This window comes from Leucopleurus acutus, assembly GCF_964270905.1.
Source record: "Leucopleurus acutus genome assembly, chromosome: 4".
Classification (NCBI taxonomy): domain Eukaryota; kingdom Metazoa; phylum Chordata; class Mammalia; order Artiodactyla; family Delphinidae; genus Leucopleurus; species Leucopleurus acutus.
The window spans coordinates 21,211,818-21,237,507 of NC_139146.1; positions in this window are offsets into that span (position 1 = coordinate 21,211,818).

Genomic DNA, 25,690 nt, shown 5'->3' on the forward strand with positions numbered 1-25,690 from the left:
TAAACCTAAATGTGCCACATGAACATTCAGGCCTTTATTACCTCATAACAATAATATCAAAGCTGGGAGCCCTCTGTAGTTAATATTTTTCAAGTCCTCCTGGTTATCTAAGTCACTGTTTGCAGTGCTTTCTAGAGTGCAAATTTCGCCCTGCCACTAAATCCTATAGTCATTCCTCAATCTCATCTAAATAAAACACTAATTTCAAAGCCTGACATTTTAATGGCTCTGAGTAATCTGGTCCAACTTGAACTCTAGCCTACAATGTTCAGGTTCTGACATCATTTCCAGTATAGTTTGTAAGGAAAACATCCTTTCTCTCCCCACTCCTCTGTCCTGGGGGCATACTGAGTAAGGAAGAAGGTTTGAGAATTACAGCTTCTCTTCTCTGCATACCCTCACTCACTCCTTTCTGAGGAGGCACAGTGACATATATGATTGGAAAATTTAGAATCTGCACGCCGGCAAGGGGTTCTCCTGTCCTCTCCTACCAATAGTAAATTAACTGAGCAGGCTCTGCCTTATCAGACCAGCAAGGCAGCAGTTGGAAAAAGGCAAATTCAATTCCTGGGATAATTATTAGATGCCCCTTTGGTTGTTTTTCCTAAGCCTTACCCAGGCTTTGCAGTAATAACGTAAATCCTCATCTAAATAGAAATTTTCTTAAGGGTTTAGTCTAAAACATCTCTGAACCCAAATATCTAACCCCTTGCCTTGTGCATAGTACAAACTTAGTGTTCTCAATAAATAATCAATCTACTGGAAAATGTTCAAAACAAAGGTGTTCTCTCTGTGGAACATGGTAGAGCACTACGAAAAACTGAATGCTTAGTAAATGTTTATTGAGAATAATCTGCATAATGATGTTTTCTAATATTTATTAAGTACTCTTAGATGCTTAGCACCATGCTAGGGAAATATTTTTAAAAACAAACAAACAAAAACAAAAAAACCTTCTCAAAATTAACCCCAGACTCTAAAGGGATACATATGATCTAAACTCTCCTGTGTTCCCAACATCAAGAAATAGCAGACAAGGCTGTCTTGGATTTGACCATAGGTAATAAAGAAAAAACAAGGAAAGAAGGGGAAATAGTTCCTACAAAGTTGTGACCACACATTGCTCTAAAATGAATCTGTTCACTAAGTATATAAGTATATTAATTCTCAATGGAACACACAATTTGGAATTGTGCAAATGATTTGAGTTTGCTCCAACTCTCGTCATCCATAGGAAACTGGAATAAGCAAAAGCAAACTCTTTATGGAAAAGGTCACATCTATCTTTGACCTTGACAAAACTTTCAAGTAATTTTCTGTGGGCAATGACTGGCAAGCAGCCAAAGATAACAACATTCGCAAAGAAGTAAGACAATATGAAAGATACCAGAAGAAAAATTAACAGAAACAGATCTACAAGTATATCATATATAAGAATTATGAAATAAACTAGTATTAAAACAAATACACTTATCCTGTTTAAAGAAAGGAATGACAAATGAAAATATGTGAAGAACCAGAAACTATAAAAAAATCTAAAAAATAGCTAATTTAAATGTAGAATTAATCATATAATAACTAAAATGAAAAACTCATTGGCCACATTTGGACATATGTGCACAAGACAGAATTAGTGAACTGAAATATAGATCAGAAGAAATTACCACAAATACAACAAATGTAAGTCAGATGACTTCACTGGTAAGTCTCCCAGACATTCAAAATTAAGAAGTTAAAAACATAATATTGGGGCTTCCCTGGTGGCGCACTGGTTGAGAGTCCACCTGCCGATGCAGGGGACATGGGTTCGGGCCCCAGTCTAGGAAGATCCCACATGCCGCGGAGCGGCTGGGCCCGTGAGCCATGGCCACTGAGCCTGCACGTCCGGAGCCTGTGCTCCGCAATGGGAGAGGCCACAACAGTGAGAGACCTGTGTACCGCAGAAAAAAAACAAAAAACAAAACATAATGTTGGTCTCATGTAACCTCTTCCAGGATACTGAATGGATGAAAACACTGCACAACTGACTTCCTGAAGGTCAAGACCAAAACTTGACAAGGACAAAAGAAAGTAACAAGTGCAGGACAATCTCATTCATGAACAAAGATACAAAAATTCTAAACTAATTACTAGCAAATTGAACCCCACTATTTATAAAATGAATAAAACCATGATTAATTTTATCTCAGAACAAGATAGGTTGAATAATGTAAACTCTATGACTGCATGTAAAATAGGCACAGAAAAAGAGCGTGGTTAAAGAAAAAAAAAAGACTTTTAACAAACTAGAAATAAAAGAGAACTTTCTAAATATATGAGTTGTCTAAAAACAAACTACAGTAAAGGTGCACAACGAACTACTGGAAGCCTTCCTTTCAATATCATGAACATTACAATGATGCTGCTATCAACACTTTGCTTTAACATTTCACTGGTGGTTCTATCCAACAGGGTAAAAGTAGAGCTCAACTATATGATGGTACTGGAATTAAATATCAATGGAGAAAAAAATGCACCATTCAATAAGTTGGTACTTCAACAATTGCTTCTATATAGGTAATCTGGATCTCTGCAAAGCAACCCACACAAAAAATTTCTAGATAGACAAGGATTTAAAACATTTAGAAAATGACACAGGAGAATATTATTGTAATGCTAGGGTAAAGAAAATTTCTTAAACATGGCACAACATAAAAATTTTGCATAAAAATATTGCTCAATTAGACTAAATTAGTTTTAAGAGTTTTTGATTATCAACAACTCATGGAAACTTATGTTTCAATAAAGAAAGTGGAAAGGAGATCATGGGAGGAGATAAGATGGCAGAGTAGAAGGACTTGAGCTTACCTCCTCTCACGAAAACACCAAAATCACAATTAACTGCTGAACAGTCATTGATAAAAAACACTAGAACCTAACAAAAAAGATATTCTGCATCCAAAAACAAAGAAGAAGCCACAACAAGACAGTAAGAGGAGTGCTTTCATGATGTAATCAAATCCCATACTCGCCAAGTGGGTGACCCACAAACTAGAAAATAATTATATTGCAGAGGTTCTCCCACAGGAGTGAGAATTCTGAGCCCCAGGTCAGGCTCCCCAGTCTAGAGGTCTGGAACATGAGGAGCAGCCCCCAGCAAACCTGCCTGTGAAGTTCAGCAGGGTTTGATTGCAGGAATTCCACAGGATTGGGGGAAACAGAAACTCTACGTCTGAAGGGTACACACAAGGTCTTGTGCACACCAGGACCCAGGGAAAAAAGCAGTGACCTCATAAGAGACTGGGCCAGACCTACCTGCTAGTATTGGAGGGTCTCCTGCAGAGGTGGGGGGTGGCTGACACAAAAGTCCCCAACAGCCAAAGCAATACAGAGAAAGAAAAACGGAGCTGGAGGAATCAGGCTCCCTAACATCAAACTATACTACAGAGCTATGGTAATCAAAACAGTATGGCACTGGTACAAAAACGGAAATATAGAACAATGGAATAAGGTAGAAAGCCCAGTAATAAACCCACACACTTATGGTCAATTAATCTACAACTAAGGAGGCAAGAATATACAGTGGAGAAAAGACAGTCTCTTCAGTAAGTGATTCTGGGAAAAACTGGACAGGTACATGTAAAAGAATGAAATTAGAATATTCTCTAACACCATACACAAAAATAAACTCAAAATAGATTAAAGACCTAAATTTAAAACTGGATACTATAAAACTCTTAGAGGAAAACATAGGCAGAACACACTTTGACATAAATCGCAGTAATATCTTTTTGGATCCACCTCCTAGAGTAATGAAAATAGAAACAAAAATAAACAAATGGGACCTAATTAAACTTAAAAGCTTTTGCACAGCAAAGGAAAATATAAACAAAATGAAAAGACAACCCACAACATGGGAGAAAATATTTGCAAGCAATGCAACCGACAAGGGATTAATCTCCAAAATTTACAAACAGCTCATGCAGCTCAATATCAAAAAAACAAATAACCCAATAAAAAAATGGGCAGAAGACCTAAATAGACATTTCTCCAAAGAAGACATACAGATGGCCAAAAAGCACATGAAAAGATGCTCAACATTGCTAATTATTAGAGAAATTCAATCAAAACTACAGTGAGAAAACACCTCACACCAGTCAGAATATGGCCAGCATCAAAAAATGTACAAATAATAAAGAGGGTTTGCTGGAGAGGGTGTGGAGAAAAGGAAACCCTTCTAACTGTTGGTGGGAATGTAAATTGGTACAGCCACTGTGGAGAACAGTATTGAGGTTCCTTAAAAAACTAAAAATAGAATTACCATACAACCCAGCAATCCCACTCTCGGGCATATATCTGGAGAAAACCATAATTTGAAAAGATACATGCACCCCAATGTTCATAGCAGCACTGTTTACAATAGCCAAAACATGGAAGCAGCCTGAGTGTCCACTGACAGATGAATGCATAAAGACAATCTGGTACATATAGACAATGAAATATTACACAGCCATAAAAAAGAATGAAATAATGCCATTTGCAGCAACATGGATGGACCTTGAGATTATCATACTAAGTGAAGTAAATCAGACAGAGAAAGACAACTATCATATGATATCACTTATACTTGGAATCTAAAAAGATGATACAAATGAACTTATTTACAAAACAGAGACAGACTCACAGACTTTCAAAACAAACTTATGGTTACCAAAGGGGAAAGGTGGGGGTGGGATAAATTAGGAGGTTGGGATTAACACATACACACTACTATATATAAAATAAATCATCAACAGGGAACTCTACTGAATATTCTGTAATAACCTATATGGGAAAGAATCTGAAGAAGAGTGGATAAATGTATATGTATAACTGAACCACTTTGCTGCACACCTGAAACTAACACAACATTGTAAATCAGATAATACCCCAATATAAAATAAAAATTAAATTAAAAAAACAGTTTGACTGATGCTTCCAATTGCTAGGTATTTTATCATATTTTAAAGACTTCTGTAGTTTAAGGCCTTTCACTGCTTAAGACCTTTCAAAAATCATTTAATGATTTATTAATTAATATCCTTTTTATACTAGTATCTATAGCATCCTAAGGCTTTGATACAAATCCCTTAATATTTTAGAATGCTATTACCTGGCTTAATAAAAATCAGTAGTGTTTATCAGTGAGAAAAAAGGTGGAAGGCAAACCATAAACTTGGAGGAAATATTTACAAAACATATTACTTACAAAGGATTAGTATCCAAAAAATATAAAATATGTAAGAATCAACAAAAAAACCATTAAAATAGGACACATGGCAAGTCTTAAAACAAAAATGACCAATAAACTTGTGAAAATGCTAACTTCATTAGTAATTAAGGAAATCCTAATTAAAAACACAATTAGAGGGCTTCCCTGGTGGCGCAGTGGTTGAGAGTCCGCCTGTCGATGCAGGGACACGGGTTCATGCCCCGGTCCGGGAAGATCCCACATGCCGCGGAGCAGCTGGGCCCCTGAGCCATGGCCGCTGAGCCTGCGCATCCGGAGCCTGTTGCTCCGCGACGGGAGAGGCCACAACAGTGGGAGGCCCGCGTACCGCAAAAAAACAAACAAAAAAAACCACAGATACCTTCCTAACCTACCATATTGGCAAAAAAATTATAAGCTTAAGAATTCCAAGAGTTGGTGAAGATGTGGGGTAATTGAAACTCATTAATATCCCCCAGCATTAGACTTTATCAGTTCATGAACAGTTGTATGTTCATCCCTTGCTGCAGTGAAAACAGACATCTACAGCTATGCAGACATGGAATACAAAAAAAAAATGAATGAAAAAAGCAAGTATGATTCCATTTATATAAGGGCAAAAAACAGGTACAACTGAAAAGCCTCTTGTTTAGGGATACAATTACATTGGGTAAACTAAAACACAAAGTTTAGGGTAGCAGTTACTTGGAGGTGGGAAGTTAATGGACCTCAGAGGTATCTATGTCAGTGTGCAAGGATTTTATGAGGCTAGACTGAAAGTTTCATGAGGGCAGGGACCAGTATTTTCTCTTCTCCCTTTTATTTCCTGAGTGTAAGAAAACTTATGGCATGTTGTATGTTGTATGTGGTCAACAAACATTTATTGGTTAAATGAATGAATACATTGCCTTTGTAAACTGTAAAGCTATGCAAATCTAGCCATTTTTATTATTATTTACTATAGTTTACGTTGTAGAATCATATAGAAGGTAATAAACTATAACAGTCAGTAAACACTGCTGAAAGTTTGATGTTAACCTGGCACTCTTCGGCAAAATTAATTAAAATTTTTAGTTTCTAAAAATGTGATAATTGCAATTGCATTTAAATTGCCACATGAGGCTGAAACATGAAATCTGACTTCAGGGGAACATAATTTGAGAGGCAAAGCCAAAAAAAAAGGAATGAAAACTTGAGTTGGCCAAAGTCTGCAAGTTCTACCACGTAAGTTTTTTTTTTAGAAAATAGTTCACAAGTTAGAAGTTTGTGAAATGTGGTTAACATGGAAGTAATTGAGAGTGTTTGTGAACTCAAATGCCCCTCTACCAATGTGTCTCCAATTAAAAAAAAGACATCAGATGAATTAAATGTTCATTATATTTGAAGTGTGGAATCAAGCCATAGAAGTCCATTGCACATTTGCCAGTTTTCTGATTTTTTGGCTCCATTATCCAATTGTCCTGCTGAGATGTTTGTATATTGTACGTGAAAAATATGTATTTGCATGTCCATTACACCAAAGTCATATAATCCACACTATATATTGCTCCCGGCTGTGTTTAATGGAATCTATCCAACGAGTGAGAAAAGTCTTCAAGTTACAAACAATATTCAAAGAGGACTTTTATCTCAACCAGATACTATGCTTTGTTCATGTTACTTAACGCAGGATATTTCCATACACATATAATTTGAGCCAGATCGCCAATAAGGAAGATGTGTTTAGAGGAAAAATTGCATGTTTTAGGGCCAAGATCATTATTGTATATTATTTTATTTATTTTTTGCTTATTTGCTTGTCACATCTCTGGAATTATGTCCAAATAACACTTTGAAGATAAAACTGCATGAAAGAAATTTGTTGAAAAAACATGGTTTATTCTGGAAATGGGCAGCAAACACATATTAACAAGCTCTCCTTGTATTCACCTCACCAACTAATTCTGCATCGATCTCCTGTATGTATGTAGGAGACAATATGATGAAAGATTAGAGAATTGCTTTATATTTCAGAAGACAGGCTTGTGTAAGAAAAAGCCAACATCTGAAGAAGGGTGTCTCTTCAAAGTTTGGTTTTCCTTCTGCACATACACAGAACAGTGTACTGTGCTATAACGTTTGTTTTTTTTTAATGGCAGCCACAGTTACTACCCATCAGGATTTACTTTAGGGCTTTGTATGTTCTATATAACATTTTTTAATCCCTATTATGTTTTAGGTAATATAAAATATGTATATATAAACAAATTTTACAAATTACTGTAGGGTTCAGCAAACTATGTAAGCTATATTAATATCTCTACATATTTTATATGCAAATGGTTTCTTGGAAAAGATTGTCATCTTTAAAAAGTAATGAATTCAGTCTTATGTTCATGATGCAAAATGAAGTAAAGAAATGAGTAGTTCACTTGCTGTGGGCGCTCAATCTGAGTAGATCACACTGTATCCAATATTTTAATCAAAATTATTTAGACAGGTTTAAATGACTGCTTTTTTGACTACACAGATAGACATATTTTTATAACTATTTCATAAATCAAACTTATTAATATTATTGCTTTATTTATTAGTAATATATCTATAAGAGGTTAAATACCTATTCAAAATGTATATTTTTCAACAATAATTTGGTGTTTCAAATACTCAGAAGTCTGGTTTCAATCAGATGAACTATTGGGATAGTTGATCTATTTTGTGTCCTGTTTTGTATGGTGTGTTCAAAATCTTCCAGCCTATCCTAGTATTGACTGATAATATGTAAACAAATCAATTTTTTTCCAAATATCACCGACCTGTTAAATTGTTGACGTTCTTTTCAATAAAAAGATTTCTGTCTTTCAATTTTATTTACAGAGATTTAGATCTAGTCTAATCTGTTCAACCTGTTAATCATTGTCAGGTGCCAGATTCCAACTGGTTCTGAAAGTAACTGTATGGCTTTTCTTTCCATATTCCTTGAGCTAAATTTCTACTACTTCTTTGAATGTTATTTAATATAGCTCATACATTTAAAACAAAACCACCAGGTAAAATGAGTTCTGGCTTAGTATGAAGAGGCTGTTAGCAAATTAGCATTACATATACAGATGGATGTGGCTCAACACTGATTTAGACAAAAGAAACAATGACTTGAACTGACATGTATCACCATGACTCAGACTCTAATGTATCTGTGAATAAATCCATATTTCAGCATATTATCCAATTGCATTCACTACCTGTAGAAGGGGTTCTATCAGGAATCCCCATACTACTGTTTGAGAAAACAAAAGTCTGCTGTTAACTAGGTAATCAACTGGAAGGCATTTTAGCACATTAGGAACAACTGAAAAGTAATACTAATAAATGCAAACTATATCACTTTGAAAAGGGACACCCTGAATATCACTTTTCATATTTGAAAATTTGAATTTGGGGTGACATACATTCAGGAAGAGGGAAAAAAAAATCTTACACACACACAAATTCTAACATCCACCAATGTGTACATATTGATCTTTGTGTTGAGAGAATCTGAAGCAGAGTATTTTGGTGAACTTGAGACAGCTCTTTTGACCATATGAACATGCTGATGAAACTATTTAGATTTAATCTGTGTGAAATATAACCACACCAGTACTGCTTTGTACTATTGGTGACACAAGTAAAGAGCAGCCCTCATCTTCCCCTAAACATAGATGACCACCCATTCCTCAGGTTCTCCCAGACTGGGCCTCACTAAGGCTGAACAACATGGTCAGAGGAACCTCACACCGGAGCCAGAGCAACAGGAGGGATGAGGCCAGACTGTCAACTCCAAGGCTCAGAGATTGCCTGGGGGACCAGGATATTATGACATTGGGGACAGACTGAAGCTGTCAACTGTGAACATTAGGCAGGAATAAACATAAGAGGCTGAAAACAATATGGTTGAACTTGTGGGGGGAAGGAGTCTCTGGGGTCAAAACAGTTATGCCAAAAGGACTGAGTCACAATGGCATGTACCTAAAAATTATTAAAAGGAATGTTTACAAGTATATTAATATGTTTCTAATCTTATTAGCAACATCCTTTTTTATAATGTCATCTTCTCCAAGCTAAAGTAGCCATAGAGAACCTAAAACAGTACCTAATACATGAGCAATTAGTTCTTAAATTAAAAAAAAAAAACTCGCAACGATTTCATGCATTTCACTGAAATCTATTGCCTGGACAAATCTCATCTAAAGACCTATCTAGTATCCCTTTTCCCTCAGTCTTTTCTGGTCTCCTCTGTTGACTGATTCTAACCCCTATGTAATTCCAGCCATTTCTAAAGCCCCATATGTAATAATAAAAAGGGAGTAGAAATGAAGCCAAATTACCCCCAAATAATCCATGTCTAATATACAGGACAAATGCACCCTAAACCCCCGAAGTCAAAAAAAAGTAGCTTTAAAATTCAACCTAAATTGAGCTGTTGCAGGCAAAACTAAAAATTTTATTAAATTATTTTATAATTTCTAAAATCAACAGTCACAGTGTAGAAACTCTAAATCTGTTATTGCAGGCAAAATACTGAAGTGCTCACTTTGTCATTTTCAGGAAAGGATACATATAATAAATATAACAAAATATACCTAATTAATCACAATAAAATATCCTTGAAATATGAATAACTTTATTCTGATTTTCAAATATTTACTATAATATATTTAGATAAAGACTTCTGGTGAAAAATATTCACAGCTACTATATATAAATCAAAACAGCCCTCAGTGGAAAAAAATGGTACTTTGATGAATAACGAAGCTTGAAGCTCCAAGGATTTAAAATAATTTCTCCTGATCACATAGCTAATAACTCAAGTTCAAAACCAAGTTCAAATGTGTTTGACTCTAAAATTATGCTTTTTGGGCTTCCCTGGTGGCGCAGTGGTTAAGAATCCGCCTGCCAATGCAGGGGACACGGGTTTGAGCCCTGGCCCGGGAAAATCCCACATGCTGTGGAGCAACGAAGCCCATGTGCCACAACTACTGAGCCTGCCCTCTAGAGCCCGCGAGCCACAACTACTGAAGCCCGCGTGCCTAGAGCCCGTGCTCCTCAACAAGAGAAGTCACTGCAATGAGAAGCCCGCGCACTGCAACGAAGAGTAGCCCCTGCTCGCCGCAACTAGAGAAAGCCCGCCCGCAGCAATGATGACCCAACACAGCCAAAAGTAAGTAAATAAATAAATAAATTTTTTAAATAAATAAATAAATAAAATAAAATTATGCTTTTCCCACTGTGAACAATGAAGATGTGACAGCTGCATCTTGGTATCAGGTTCAGTGGTTAGGAATACATCAAGATAAGTACGGTCATCCTTTGTTTAGTATTTTTTCATCAACATTTTCTTCCTAATATGTCAATATTCACATTTTGAACACAGCCAACTTGTACTTAAGTCTACAATGAAACTCTCTCAAATAGGGAATTGAAATTGTCAAAAAACTGCTTGCCACGAAAGCACATACATTTCCCAAGTTTCAGTTCCATGTTATACCTCCCATCAATTCCAATTTTTAAAAAAAATCTGAAAAAGAATATACATATATGTATAACTGACTCACTCTGCTATATACCTGCAACACTGTAAATCAACTATACTTCAATAAAAAAAATTCTGACATAATCAAATAAATTTCTCAAATTAAATGTTTTGTTCATATCCAAAATGATTTGTTTTTGAGTTTCTTGATATATTTACTTTTGGCCAAATCTGACTTCCCAAAGTAAAAAATAAAGCATTATTTTAAAGGTTCAAGGGACTTAAGCCTACCAGCATCCAATGGTCTGCAGTAAAAAATAAAAACTCATCCTTTTATCAATAATATTTAATAGTTTTATGCCTAAGCCCTAAGAATTCTGGATGATATTGAGTATATATGTAAATTGGCAAGGTGGAGATGATCATGAGAATCTAGCAAGTGATAGGGCAGCCTACCACTTGATGAAACCATTCAGGATGTGTTTGCCAAACAAGAAGGGATGGTAGGATCATGCACTGCTACTGTAAAATATCTTCTCTTCCTAATTTTAGTCTTTATCCTCTACCTCACAACTGCCACACACTCACATACCCAGAATAAGAAAAATTAACGCCACCTTCTAGAAGGAAACTTTCTTCCCTTTATGTTTAGGACATCTGTTCTGCATGGCTGTGATGGTGCCGTTGAACCACCCTTCTTCACCAGATTACATGTGAGGATTTGAATAGATGAACACTGGAGGGAACCAGCCCAGAGCACTCACTTGAATTGTCCTTTAGCTTTTCAGGCAGTTCAAGTGCCTTTGAAAAGAGCAGGAATAAAAAGTGACTGCTGATTAAGCAGAGAGGTTGACATGGGAATAGGTCTGTCGATTGTTTGAAAGTCACACTGCATAGACTACAACTTTTAAAATGTAAATGCATGACACAAATACTGCACGACACAAAAGGATGAAAATGACTGAGATAACCACAAAGGACAGCTAAAGTTTTATTCTAGCAATAAAGAAAGATACATATCTGGTGTCAGAGAAAGATCATTTGAAATATTTGGTAGGTGTTACCTTCAATTTAAAAATCTAAAATTAGTTTTAGTTCCTATAAAAATAGTTTCTTAGGTATTTTCAATTTCTAGACAAGATTTCCAAAATATTTGCTTTGTCAGTTTAGTTTCCCTAAATAATTTTGAATAGGATAGAATGAAATACTATCTACTAAAAAAATCAGCTTTTCTGGTAGTTGATCAGTTCAATTTCCAGATGAAACAATACTCAAATTGTACATAATTCCATGCTGACCAATTTGATCAGAAGCCTCTCCCATACAATTTGGGGAACAGACACAAAGAAGCAGCTTTCTTGTTGGATAGGAAAGGAAAGGATTCATTACTAGTTGTCCAGTTGTCCTTTGATCAAGGTTGATTTTAGTCACTGTTTTACCTCTAATTATGTTAATGGCAGAAGTAAATAATGGCCTCAACCCTAGTGGAAAAAAATTTAGTGCCTTCTTTCTTCAATCAACCAAAATAGTAACCAAAGAAGTCATGAAAATGAAAGTATTAACATAATCACAATTTATATTTTAAAATTAAAATACTTCTAGAAATAAAATACAGATAAATGAAAGAAAAGGAAGTAGAGTGAAATATTAAATGTATAGTAATCTAAAGGAGGAAAGACTACTTTAAACTCTACCTCAGAATTCCTCATTTTCAAATTGCCCTAAAAATAGCTTTCACTGTTGCCTAACTAGGCATATCTCCTGAATTTAAATTTTAGGGGAAAAAGGAAATAAGATAGATCTCCATAATCCAGATATCTGCAGCCCCTAGACCATTCTCACATGTTATTTATATTTTAGAAATAAATCAAATCAAAAATAGAATGCATTTTTTTTAAAGAATCATAAAAGCATTAACCAGCAGTATAGAATGAACTGAATTATTTCTCAGGCAAGCTAAAGGAGGGGTCTATATTGCACAACTCATTACAAATAACCTTAAACTTCTGTATTAGGCATTTCTGTGTTTCAAATTTCCATCATGGCCAGGCCAACCAGTTTTTCTTTTTTTACTACCCTCCTCACAACACCCATATAGCAGCTGTTTCTCCCTCTTCCATGTCTCTCCCATGAACTTCAAATCCCTAACTGTCTAGGTCCTCTGCACCAGCTACTTACCCACTCAAAGTCATAACTGGACTCAATGAAACAAGATGCCTTCTAGATAACAACCCAAACTCTGAGAAGGCTTTTTTTTTTTTTTTTAACAATGGTGTGGTTTCTGCTTTATAACAAAGTGAATCAGTTATACATATACATATGTTCCCATATCTCTTCCCTCTTGCATCTCCCTCCCACCCACCCTCCCTATCCCACCCCTCCAGGTGGTCACAAAGCACCGAGCTGATCTCCCTGTGCTATGCGGCTGCTTCCCACTAGCTATCTATTTTACGTTTGGTAGTGTATATATGTCCATGCCACTCTCTCACTTCGTCCCAGCTTACCCTTCCCCCTCCCCATTCCCTCTAGGAGGTCTGTGTCTTTATTCCCATCTGACCCCTAGGTACTTTTTTTTTTCCCTTAGATTCCATATATATTAGCATACGGCATTTGTTTTTCTCTTTCTGACTTACTTCAAAAAATATGGAACGCTTCACGAATTTGCATGTCATCCTTGCACAGGGGCCATGCTAATCTTCTCTGTATCGTTCCAACTTTAGTATATGTGCTGCCGAAGCGAGCACCTGAGAAGGCATTTAAATCATCTTTGGTTATTTTCCCATGCCCCTTATAGTCTCATCCCTCTCTAGACATCTTCTAGATTAAATTATATAAACAAAAACGGTCAACAACAACAAAAAATGGTGAATGATTTTTTTTCCATCATTTTACAGAAGTTTGCAAACAGAGTTCTCATCTTTAAAAGCTGTAAAATATAACTGTAAAGATTATGATCAGAGACTCTATTTAAATGGGTATTTGACTAAATCTCAGATAAATGGAGAAATCTAAATCAAAGGGGACTCAAATGTCTCTTCCCTATACCTCTTACATGTTATCTCAAACATATTCCTCTCATTTTCAGTTCCTCAGGGAACTGAATCATGTCCTGAACAACTGAAAGAGAGGAGAATAATATATTCATTAAAACAATGCTATGTGCTACAAGTGATAAACACTGAAACCTCAAAGGCTTAGCAAAACAAGTATATTTCTTGCTCATGTCACCATCCCCCTGTGAATTTTCCTAGTTAAGATGCCTTCATCATGATCTTTCTGGTATCAAACCTCCTTTCATCTTGTGGCTGCATCCTCCTCTTCAGCCAATGGATGAGTAAAGAGATGCAGAGAAGACACATTTGCTTCTTACCCACACATCACTTTTACTCACATTCCACAGAGGGCAATTAGTCATATGTTCCCAGCTAGAATTAAGGTAAGGAGGGCTGAGGGTCAAGTTCCTGACGTGACAGCCAGTTCTCAGCAAAAAAATCTACACAATGGAAGAAAAGCATGAATTTTTAGTAGAAAGTTTGCCATCTCTTCTGCATAATAAGTATATGCATAGACACTGCAATGGTGGTGATTAAATAGGTTCATTTTGCTCATATGGGTTGAAACAAACAATATATGGCTACAAGTTAGCAAATAAACAGCAGAAAAGGAACATTATTTGAAATAAGGATGTCATGGATCAAGTTAACCTATAATTAGAGAACAAAAATATGAAGACCCATCTGAGTGGTCCCAACTATAGTTATATAACAGTGAATGCTGCTTTTCACTAAAAATTGTATCTTGCATAATACTCAGTTTATACCACCCTTCTCACTGTTTCAATTCTTCACAGTTCATATCAGTGAAGAATTGGCCAGCTGTTTGCTGGAAAGCATGTGGTGATATTACTGTTGGGGGGAGAGGGAGGGGAGGGGGAGGGGAGGGGAGGGGGAGGGGAGGGGAGGGGAGGGGGAGGGGGAGGGGGAGGGGAGGGGAGGGGAGGGGAGGGGAGGGGAGGGGGAGGGGGAGGGGGAGGGGGAGGGGAGGGGAGGGGAGGGGAGGGGAGGGGGAGGGGAGGGGAGGGGAGGGGAGGGGAGGGGAGGGGAGGGGAGGGGAGGGGGGAGGGGATAGAGAACACTTGCCTGGGTGGTGCTTATGTGCCAAACATTGTTATTTGTACTTCATATACAAACTCTTTTACCACAATCTCATAAACTAGGAATTATGTTAGCCCATTTCTCAAATGAGAAATCTGAAATTAACTGAAAATCAAAATTTCAAGATACTATAGTCTCTAAACGGCAAAGCTGGAATTTAAACTCAAGAAGTTTGGCTCCAGAGCCCAAGCTTTTAACCACTATAATATATACTCTCTCTCTCTCTCTCTCAAATGAACCAGTTTTTATCTTTAAAACTAGCCTTTTCCCCTGAGGGCTCCATTTTCATTGGATCAAATGCAAACAGTGGCTATAAGAATTATCATACTTACAGTATCCGTACTTTTACCTATCTCTTTTAATAAAATCCTACTCCATTATTTCAACTCAATTCTTAATAATAAATTGATGTGTGAAAAAGAACAAAAACTGTTGCCATTATAGGTTTATATTAAGGAAAGAACCGGGTGTGGCAGAGGAGGAAGTGATGTTCTGAAAATAGAGGAAAGTTATTTATTTGCTGGAAATTATTACAATGAGAGGGGAAAGGCTTTCCAGACATCTCCTTCAGCAATCTCTAACTAATTTTTCTCATAGAAATTTTATAAAGTACAATTTTTAAAAGTTACAGTTTTTAATACAATTTTTCTCAACACAGAATAGAAGGGAGATTCTTCATCTGATAGCGTATCTACAAAATCTTACAGTAAGCAATACTTAATGCTGAAGTACTGAAAGCTTCCTTTCAAGATTAAGATCAATCATGTAAAATCTGTTATAACCATTTCTGTTCAGCTGAGGTCCTAGCTAGTGTAAAAAGGCAAGACAAGGAAACAATAAGTTATATGGATGAAAAGGGAGAAATAAATCTACAATTATTATCTATTTCTACATGCTTTTCTGAGTAGAAACTTCAAGTCTTCAGAAAATGATAATTTAAAAGTAAGCTGAGCAATATATCTGAATATGACACAAACTAAAATGAATTGTATTTATACACAGCTAAAATAAAAAGTAGAAAATGAATTATTTTAAAAGGTATATTTTAGAATGGCATCAAAAAACGTACATCTGGGCTTCCCTGGTGGCGCAGTGGTTGAGAGTCCGCCTGCCGATGCAGGGGACACGGGTTCATGCCCCGGTCCGGGAAGATCCCACAGGCCGCGGAGCGGCTAGGCCCGTGAGCCGTGGCCGATGAGCCTGCGTTTCCGGAGCCTGTGCTCCGCAGCGGGCAGGGTCGCAGAGGTGAGAGGCCCGCGTACCGCAAAAAAAAAAAAAAAAAAAACACCATACATCTAATGAAATATGTGCCAAAATTTTATACTGAAAATGTAGAAACATGAAAGATATCAAAGATGACCTAAATAAATGGAAGGCTATTTCATGTCTGTGAATTGAAAGTTCCAACAATGTAAATGTGTCAATTATGCACCAATTGAAATATAGATTCAATGCACTCCCAATCAAATCCCAACAGTTTTTTTCTTTTTTTAATGGAAATTGACAGGTTGGTGCTAAAATTTACATGTAAATGCAAAAGATTAAACCTATTTAAGGCAAATTGAAGAAGAAAAAAATCTGGAGGAGTTACATTATCAAATATAAAGCCCTATTATAAACTACATCAGTTAATAAAGTGTGGTTTGTTGCAAGAATAGACGAGCCACTGGAGCAAAACAGAGCTCAGAAAGGCCCACACACAGAAGTGGTGAACTTGTATTGTGTCAACATAGCTAAACTGGAGCTGTTTACCAGAATTTCCCTCCCTGCATATTTCCAAGTTGAGTGGGCCACAGAGGCATTTTGCAAGAGATCTGGAACCTGGTGGTGAAGCAGCAGGCACATTGTTTTTTCATAAGGTCAGCACAAAGTACAGGTGCTGTTGCACCTCACCCACTGTCGCCTAAGTGGCAGCACACTCGGTGTGGGGCAGCAGCTGGGCCTGCAGCTCCCCCCACTCCCTCCTTCAGCTTTCCTGACACCTGGGCCAAGGGCATGTTAGCTCCATATGAAAGGCATTCACTTCTGCAGATCACCCATCTCTGTAGCTGAGGACGTGGAGGTAGAGGGAGACTGGCATGGGTTTCAGATCATCCTCACAGGATCCAAGTTCATGTGACTTTCCCCACTACATGTCCGTATTTCCTGAGTGCCTGCTCAGGATCAGAAACAGAAGCAGTAGCCTCATGTAACTGTTTAACCAGCCTTCTAAATTGCATAAGGGCAAATCTATATAATACATCTTTATGTATATGTATATCTTCTAGTGCTTCTGCTTCTCTGATTGAATCCTAATTGATGCTTCCTTGATTTATGACAACAGCAATACCATAGTGCAGTGAGAGAAAAATAAATTTTTTTCAGTAAGCTGTGCTAAATCATATGGATATCCTTATGGGGGAAGAAACAAGTTTTGACTATCACAAATCAATTCCAAAGGGATTTTAGGTTTAAATTAATATATATATGCATATATATATATACACATATATGTATATATATAACAACTGATAAATTGACATATTTTAAAATTTAGTACTTTGGTTGCAAAAGACATTGTAAAGAGTCTAAATGCAAACAGCTTAGTAGGAAAAGGTAATTGCAATGTATATATCAAAGGACTTATATCCAGAACTTATAATGTAGCCCTACATAACAATAAGAAAAAGGCAACACTGCAAAGGAAACATGGGCCAAAGAAATGAATGCACTCATCAAAAAGAAAATATTCAAATGTCCAATAAGCATATGAAAGGGTGCTCGACTTTTTTAGACATCTGAAAAAAAAAATTGGAAACAACCCAACAGCTCATCACAGTACAATAAATAGTAATTTCTGGTGTATGAATACATGGAATTATATACAATAATGAAATCAAACAAACTACAACTACACATAACAAAATGGACACACAAACATCACATTGATTAAAAAACTCCAGCTAAAACAGAGTACATATTTACTGATTCCATTTATATGAATTTCACAAACGAAGAGAAAATGAAGGGGCTAATCCTGAAAAAGGATACAAGTGAGCTTCTGGAGGGTTGTTAATATTATATTTCTTTACCTGATTACTGGTTACATGCATGTATTTCTAAAAATTCATCAAGGTATATACACTTAGGATTTATGTAATTTTATGTATGTATGTGGTACTTAAAAGTTTATGTTAAAAAATAATACCATTTATTAAGCATAATTACAGATCATTGCTTTGTCTAAGGTCAAACGCCTAGTGCTCTCAGAGCCAGGACAACATCAGTAGTCTGAGCCCACTGCCCATACTCTCAAACACTATGACATCCTGTCCCATCTAATTAATAACCAAAAGATTTTTTTCATGAGTAGAGACTCAATATCCATTATAAAACATAATTTCTTTAGAAATATCTGCTCCGTTTTCTAAGAAATCAACATAAAATAGAATTTAGAATAAAATCTGATCCTAAGTTGGGAACCACTGGCTTCAAAATTTTTTAATAGAGTTAAATATAGAATTACTGTTTAGGGCAACAAGATAGTAATAATAGCAAATACTAGGAGGAAACAAAATACATATTTTCAACCACAAAAATATGGAGTAGCCTAGAATGACATTTTCATAAGTTTCCTATTCTTTAAGTGTTATCCAAGTAACAAATATATTTTATGCTCTCTCACGATGGAAAAATATAGGGATTTGACTCAAAACACTGGATAAATCTGAAAGCTAAATGGTCACACACCAGATCAGCATTCCAAGAAACTTTGGAAATTAACGTGTTTAAGAATTCAAAGAGTGTTTTGGATTAAAGGAGATCACAGTTACTGATGTGTTGAAAGGTTCATTTGAGGTTTTTAGAAGATTTTGAGCCAAGTTTATTTTTTGAAAGTGTCTAAAAGCTTCCTTTCCTCTGAAACTCTGCTGAATCTTTCAAAAACATAACCATCGCCCAACTGAAAAATAAATGTCTCAGTATAAAAACAACTTATATTTCCTTCATTCATCCAATCACTCATTCAGCCATCTGTCAATCCCATTCTAACTGCCAGGTACTGTATTAAGAGCTGGACACAAAGGGATACACAAAACACAGGTGCTTGACATGAAGCACTTCCCAACCTAAGAAGATTAGCACTCTGACATAATATGAAGAGTTACAGCTGAAAACCAAAAGTGTTGAATACCATGATGTAAAATATAATTTCTTGAGAGTCACATTATCATAGTAGCTACCATTTATTGAGTGCTTGCTATGTGTCAAACATAGAAACTGAGATTCCAACAGATTAAGCGAAGTATCCAGCGTCGTCAAGCTAGTACATCCAGCTTAAGCTGTGTGTGTTCACACCCCTTTAGCTAGACTGTTACACTAAATTAACCGTGAGATCCTCTAAAACATGGAATACGGTGGCTAGAAAACAACTTCCAAGTAGCTGCTAGAGATAACACAGGGGTATATCTCAGTATGAGAATTACACTGTAGTTTTGACTAGAAAGAACTATCCTGTTTTATGATGTGGCTGTTTATCCTTCACATTCTCATTAAGTTCCTAGAGGACTATTTCACCTGGATTCATACCATCTAGATTTATGTATCGAGTCTAAAAGTTAAATGACTAATTTAATTCAAAATGTTACCTTTCAATAGAAAAAGCTTTCCACCGTGCCCTGTTGTTCAATCAAACTGCATCCTGTGTCAGCATGTGGAACTGTGACTGTGCTCAGGTTTCCCGGCAGCCCGAGGTCAAGGCGGTCGGTAAGGAAGATGGTTCCCCTTCAGCTTTGGTCCACCCACCCCCATTCTGGGCTCTCGGGTGCCCCCATTTACAAGGCTGAATACCCAACAACAGAACCTCATTACCGCAGATGCAGCCCTTCACAAGGGGGCATGGGTCACATTAGCTCCTTTGTTCTGGGAACTTTCTAAAACATTCGGTCTCTTTCAATTTCCCCCATCTTTCTCCTTGGCGTGCCCTCCCTCTTCCTTCTGCAAATCCACCCTTTTCTGCCCTGATGCGCTTCCCCTATTGTGCTGCTTTCCCTGCAAAACAAAACTCAGCAAGTAGGCACTTAGTAAAAAATTCTAATGGTTGTTTGAGCTACATGTGATGCCGTGCAAAGCAGATGGGAAATTCGCAACTGCCTCCTGCTAAGAGGACCACAGACATCTCGTCAGTGTCCTAACCGACACAACAGACCTTATTAAGATCTCTAGGTGTTGGAAAGACTACTCCAGAGGGACACTAGTATGGATTCTTACCATCCCGCGAGAGGACTACTCTCATGGATAAGTGGGGTACACACCATCGGCACAATATGACGAAGTTAACACAGAAGCATCTGCCTTCTCTGAATTCTTCACGCTGCTTCTTCTTGATGCGTGCATACGACTGATGGAGAGTTAAGCTCATCTGATGATGTTGCTCTCAGGAGCCATCATAAAATCAAGCATGGCCTGTTTCCGTTAGGCTTTTCCTACCTCACTTTTATACCACAGTCTTTTCTGATAGAAACTATAATATTTCTGCTTATGTATATGTGTATTCATGCTCCCCATCCTGCAACTTAATGTCATGAGCAGCCATTGTCATCAGTCCATCCCAGTGAGATCACCAAATCACACTGTGGGAATAACCTCTCAAAGATGGAAAAGAATTAAACATGCTCTTTAAAACATCAGAAAGGCAAAAAAAACTATGTTTAAATATAGTTACAATATCATGTGTTTACCTACACCAGCAATGCCTGCCTAAGTCTAAACTCCTGAGGAGCAGGACATTATATAAATAAGGAAACGTAGCAGCTAAACACAGGCTTGTGTCCAAGATACAGAAAAGCGAACACCTTAAATATGTAATGAAACAGCATAATGACTTCTGTTTCTCAGCCAGTATCTACTCTTGCATAGCTATCGCATGTTCCTAACTCAAATCTCCCTAGTGATACACAGAGAGAAATGAAATTAATTATTGGACAAGGATGAAAGATGAATTTGAGATTTTCAGAGGCAATTTTATTACTGTTTCTTTGCATTGTTAATTAATTGCTTGGTAGTCAATGATTTTCCTACTTAAAAAAATTAAGTTAGCAAAAATCTCTCAAATCTTGTGCATTTTTTTTTGTTTTCAAGAAAGAAAGTGATACATCTTAAATTTTCTTTGAAAAATACAGCATGGGCTCCAAACAAAGATCTCCCTTTGTTATTTTCTCCCATTCCCCAATTTATGTTCCAAATGTCCCTTATAACTTGATACATTTACATGTAAAGTAAATATTTGAAACTATTTTTATGTCATTTTAATAGGCATCAGTAAGTGGTCTTTGTGAAAAGATAATTTGAAAGAAAAGTCTCATACTGTTCCTCTTCATATAATACTTTCAGAGTTACATTAAACAGTTGAAAGCAGAAGATACTGAAGCTGAGAAAGTCTCTATGTCGTTATAATGAATAGAGAAGATGTAGCATATGTAACAGGGTTTGAACTATTTAGGGCACAAAGTTTTTATCAGTTTCTTTCAAATGGCAAACTTAATTTGTGAGTAATTTTTGCTTTTCATGTACAACAAGTAATAATTTCCTGTACTTCTAAGCTGATCCTGAATATATGTGTAAAGTTTATATTCTGTGATGAGACAAATGTCCTGCTAAATCAGGATTTTCCTTCACACTTTCTGATGTTGGGTTGCCTTGATTGGACCAAAATAAATAAATAAATAAGGAGCTGTCGATCTGTTTTCTTTTCAGGTCTTCTTCTGTTCCTTTTGAAATTAGTTACAGCCTGCTTTTTGTAGCGTTGTAAGCAGCCTGACCTAATTTAATTACCGTGACTTGTGTGGTTTAAAGATAAATACTTTTATTCAGCCTGTCTACTTTGTGTATGTTTCCCTCCCTTTCATACAACCCTCTATATTTTAGCATTCAACACCCTTGTTACTTCTTTCTTTATTGGGCTAACACAGAGTTAGTTTTCATAGTGGTGACTATATTCACAAGTTTTCTTTGATGCCACGTTTGCTTTCTCCCTGCTTTGCTGTATCTGTGTCTGTGCCGGGAATTGTGGGCCTTTGTGGGATCCAGACTAAACATTCTTTGACTTGAATCACGGAGCATCACTACTGTATGTGTCTCCGGGCAGACCCAATTGCTCTAATTTAGAAACAGAAGAGGCAAAAAGGAGAGTGAAAGGAACATGGCAGGGACTTGGGGTTTAGAAACACTGTACTGAAAAATTTCAGTCCACAGAATGTACTACCAGGCCCAGGAAAACATTAGACATTCACTCAAGCTATTTAAAATGGAAAACCTATTTCTGTTATTTCAGACTCACTGCAAGTCTTGTAAAGGGAATGCTTACCATTTTACTGGTGCTTTCTTCCTGAGTAAAGCAGCCGTGCAGAAAGATTTTTCACAGTAAAAAGATGGCAAACTGTGGCTATGGAGCTACATGCTCTAATAAAAAGAACATCATTATAATAAGGGCAGTGAATAACCAGCATTAGGGTCTCACAAGGGAGTGTTTAGACTGATTGGAGTTAATCTATTAACCTCCTTGTGCTCATTTGATATGTACCATCTGAGAGAGCCTTTTATTTTTCACAGAAAGGAACATATGCTGAATACTTATGGGGAATAAAACCAAGTGTAAAATCAGATCTGAGTACTGAACAGATTGTGTCTTGCTACAGGTGTTGTGTAGCCCTTTGCCCGCCCCTACAGACCCTCCTCTTAAAAAAGGTTCCCACAGCACAGTGCCTTTGCAAATTGTCCCACAGAAAACGTGAATGGGGCCTATTCGGCCACATGCAACGCTATCTGAAATGGCACAAAAACCTGCTGTTCCACAAAACAGACCATTCTATTAAAAAAAAAAAACTCAGAGAAAAAGAAATTCAAGAATGCTGTTACCCTTCACAAACTCTGGTTTGCTTGGGTACATGAAAAGAGATTTTTATCTTGCAAATGAAGTAAAAAAAAAAATAATTACGAAGACATCATTAAGAAAAAAGTTCTATTTGAACTGTACAAATAATATTGTATCTTAAACAAACAGAAGGAGGCTTTTTTGTAAATGCCAAAAGCCAAAACCCTGCAGAGTAGCAATGAAACAGTTTTCATTACCTCAGTTTTCACAATGCATCAAAATTGCCAAGAAAACTGTTTTCTGCCACATTGGTCTTTAGATAGTGACAAATCCCTTTAAACTAATCTTTAGCCAGATAATACTGAGCATAAATGTAATAAAACAATGCCAAAAGTCCCACCACAAGAGGTCACATTTTATGCCAAATTAATTAGTATGTTCATGTTACATTTAATTTGGGGAAGCAGATATCTCTGCAGCATCTTAAGCAGTTTACGGTTAATAGTGAATTTTCCTCAACGCTCTATGACCTACAGCTTCTTTGTTCACTAGTCAAAGATGTAGAAAACTTGCTTTCTGAGTTAATAGCAGTGATGTGAATCACACAAAGTACAGCAGGATCCTGGTACCAACCAAAGATAGCAAATATTACCACCAAAGAAGGGGCTACTTTCTGGTGCTATAATCCCCTTGGACATAAAGGGAACAGAGACTACGTATATGGAATTCACAAAACTGCAGAAAGAATTTTATACTTAGATAGAAGATACCAAGCTACATAAATTTTGAACTGCACACAGGTTGAGATAAAAGCACATGATTTTTGATGGTGACTACCAATCAATTCAAATTTAACTATGTAACTCAGCCAAAACTTAAATATTGATAAGCTATTACTTACTCATTAATTTTTCCAATTTGTGACAAACTTCAGAAGGTCTACCCACAGGTTTAAGATAATATATAGATAAATTAGCACTAGCACTACAAAAAAGAGAAGTAAATACAGGAAGATTAGAATAAAGCTATCTTAATTATTGCTAGAATATACAGAAAGAGACTATAACTATCTCAACAAAATTCTTTCCCTGAAATTTATATGAAATACCATATAGGAGAATTCTAAAATAAAGATATGAAGGGTAAATTCTGAACTAATGAATATTAAAATATAACAAAGCTAGAGCAATTAAGTGTTCAGTATTGATTTAGAGATAAATGGTCTAAACAGTAAAAATAAAAATTAGTTCAAAAATAGAATCAACTATATATAAAACTTGGTTTATAAAAATTGGTAAAATTTCAAACAGTAGAAAAAATACATTATTCAATAAATGATATTGGGATAGCTGGCTAATCTTTGCGGAAAAAATAAATTGAATCCCTACATCACTCTCTTCAGCAAAATTAATTCCAGGTGGATAAAGAACTTAAAATCTAAAGAAAAGAGAAAATAACCCTTGAAACACAGGAAGAAAATGTGCATTTTAAAATAATCTTGGGCTCCCCTGGTGGCGCAGTGGTTAAGAATTTGCCTGCCAATGAAGGCGACGCGGGTTTGAGCCGTGGTCTGGAAGATCCCACATGCCGTGGAACAACAAAGCCCATGTGCCACAACTACTGAGCCTGTGCTCTAGAGCCCGCGAGCCACAGCTACTGAGCCCATGTGCCACAACTACTGAAGCCCACATGCCTAGAGCCCGTGCTCCGCAACAAGAGAAGCCACCGCAGTGAGAAGCCCACGCACTGCAATGAAGAGTAGCCCCCTCTCACCGCAACTAGAGAAACCCCGTGCGCAGCAACGAAGACCCAACTCAGCCAAAAATAAATAAATAAGATAAATAAATTTATTAAAAAAAAAAATCTTGGCATGGGGAAATCCTTTTTAAGCAAGACTAAAACCCAGAAATACTAGAAAAGAATATTGATCATGGTGACCTCATAACTGTGAAATGCCATGAAGTTAAAACATATTTTAAAATTTAGGAGAAAATATTACAAAATAAATGGGGGAAAGGGAGGTTTTAATATCCGAAGCATACAAGAGCATTTGCAATAAGAAAAAGTGAATATTTTGGGGCTTCCCTGGTGGCGCAGTGGTCGGGGGTCTGCCCGCCGATGCAGGGGACGTGGGTTCGTGCCCCGGTCCGGGAGGGTCCCACAAGCTGCGGAGCGGCTGGGCCCGTGAGCCGTGGCCACTGAGCCTGCGCGTCCAGAGCCTGTGCTCTGAAATGGGAGAGGCTGCGGCGGTGAGAGGCCCGTGTACCACAAAAAAAAAAAAAAAAAAAAAAAACAGAAAAAGTGAATATTTCAAGAGAAAATTAAAGGAAGCACATCATCAATTCAATTGATACAGCTAATAATAATTGATGAGTTACAAGCTCTGTGCTAAAGAAATTAGATGCATTATATTATGGAAATACCACAGAAAATGGATAAAATTAGCATGTACTATTATCCCAGTTTTGTAGATAAGAGAATTGAAGCTCAGAAAGTCCCGTATCCAAACATATAATTAAAGAGTAAAAGAGCAGATTTGCCAGACTCTTAAATCTGTGCTCTTAATTTTTGTTCAATAACTCCTCCCATAAATAAAGAAATATTTACTAAACTTGGATTCCCTGGTTCTCCATGTGAATTCCAAGGACCAGCAGCACTGGCGTCACATGGGAATTTATTAGAAATGCAGAATCTGGGACTTCCCTGGTGGCGCAGTGGTTGAGAATCTGCCTGCCAATGCAGGGGACACGGGTTCGAGACCTGGTCCAGGAAGATCCCACATGCCACAGAGCAACTAAACTCGTGTGCCACAACTACTGAACCCTTGTGCCAAAACTACTGAAGCCCACGCTCCTAGAGCCGGTGCTCTGCAAGAAGACGCCACTGCAATGCGAAGCCCCTGCACCGCAACGAAGAGTAGCCCCCGCTCACCACAACTAGAGAAAGCCCATGTGCAGCAACAAAGACCC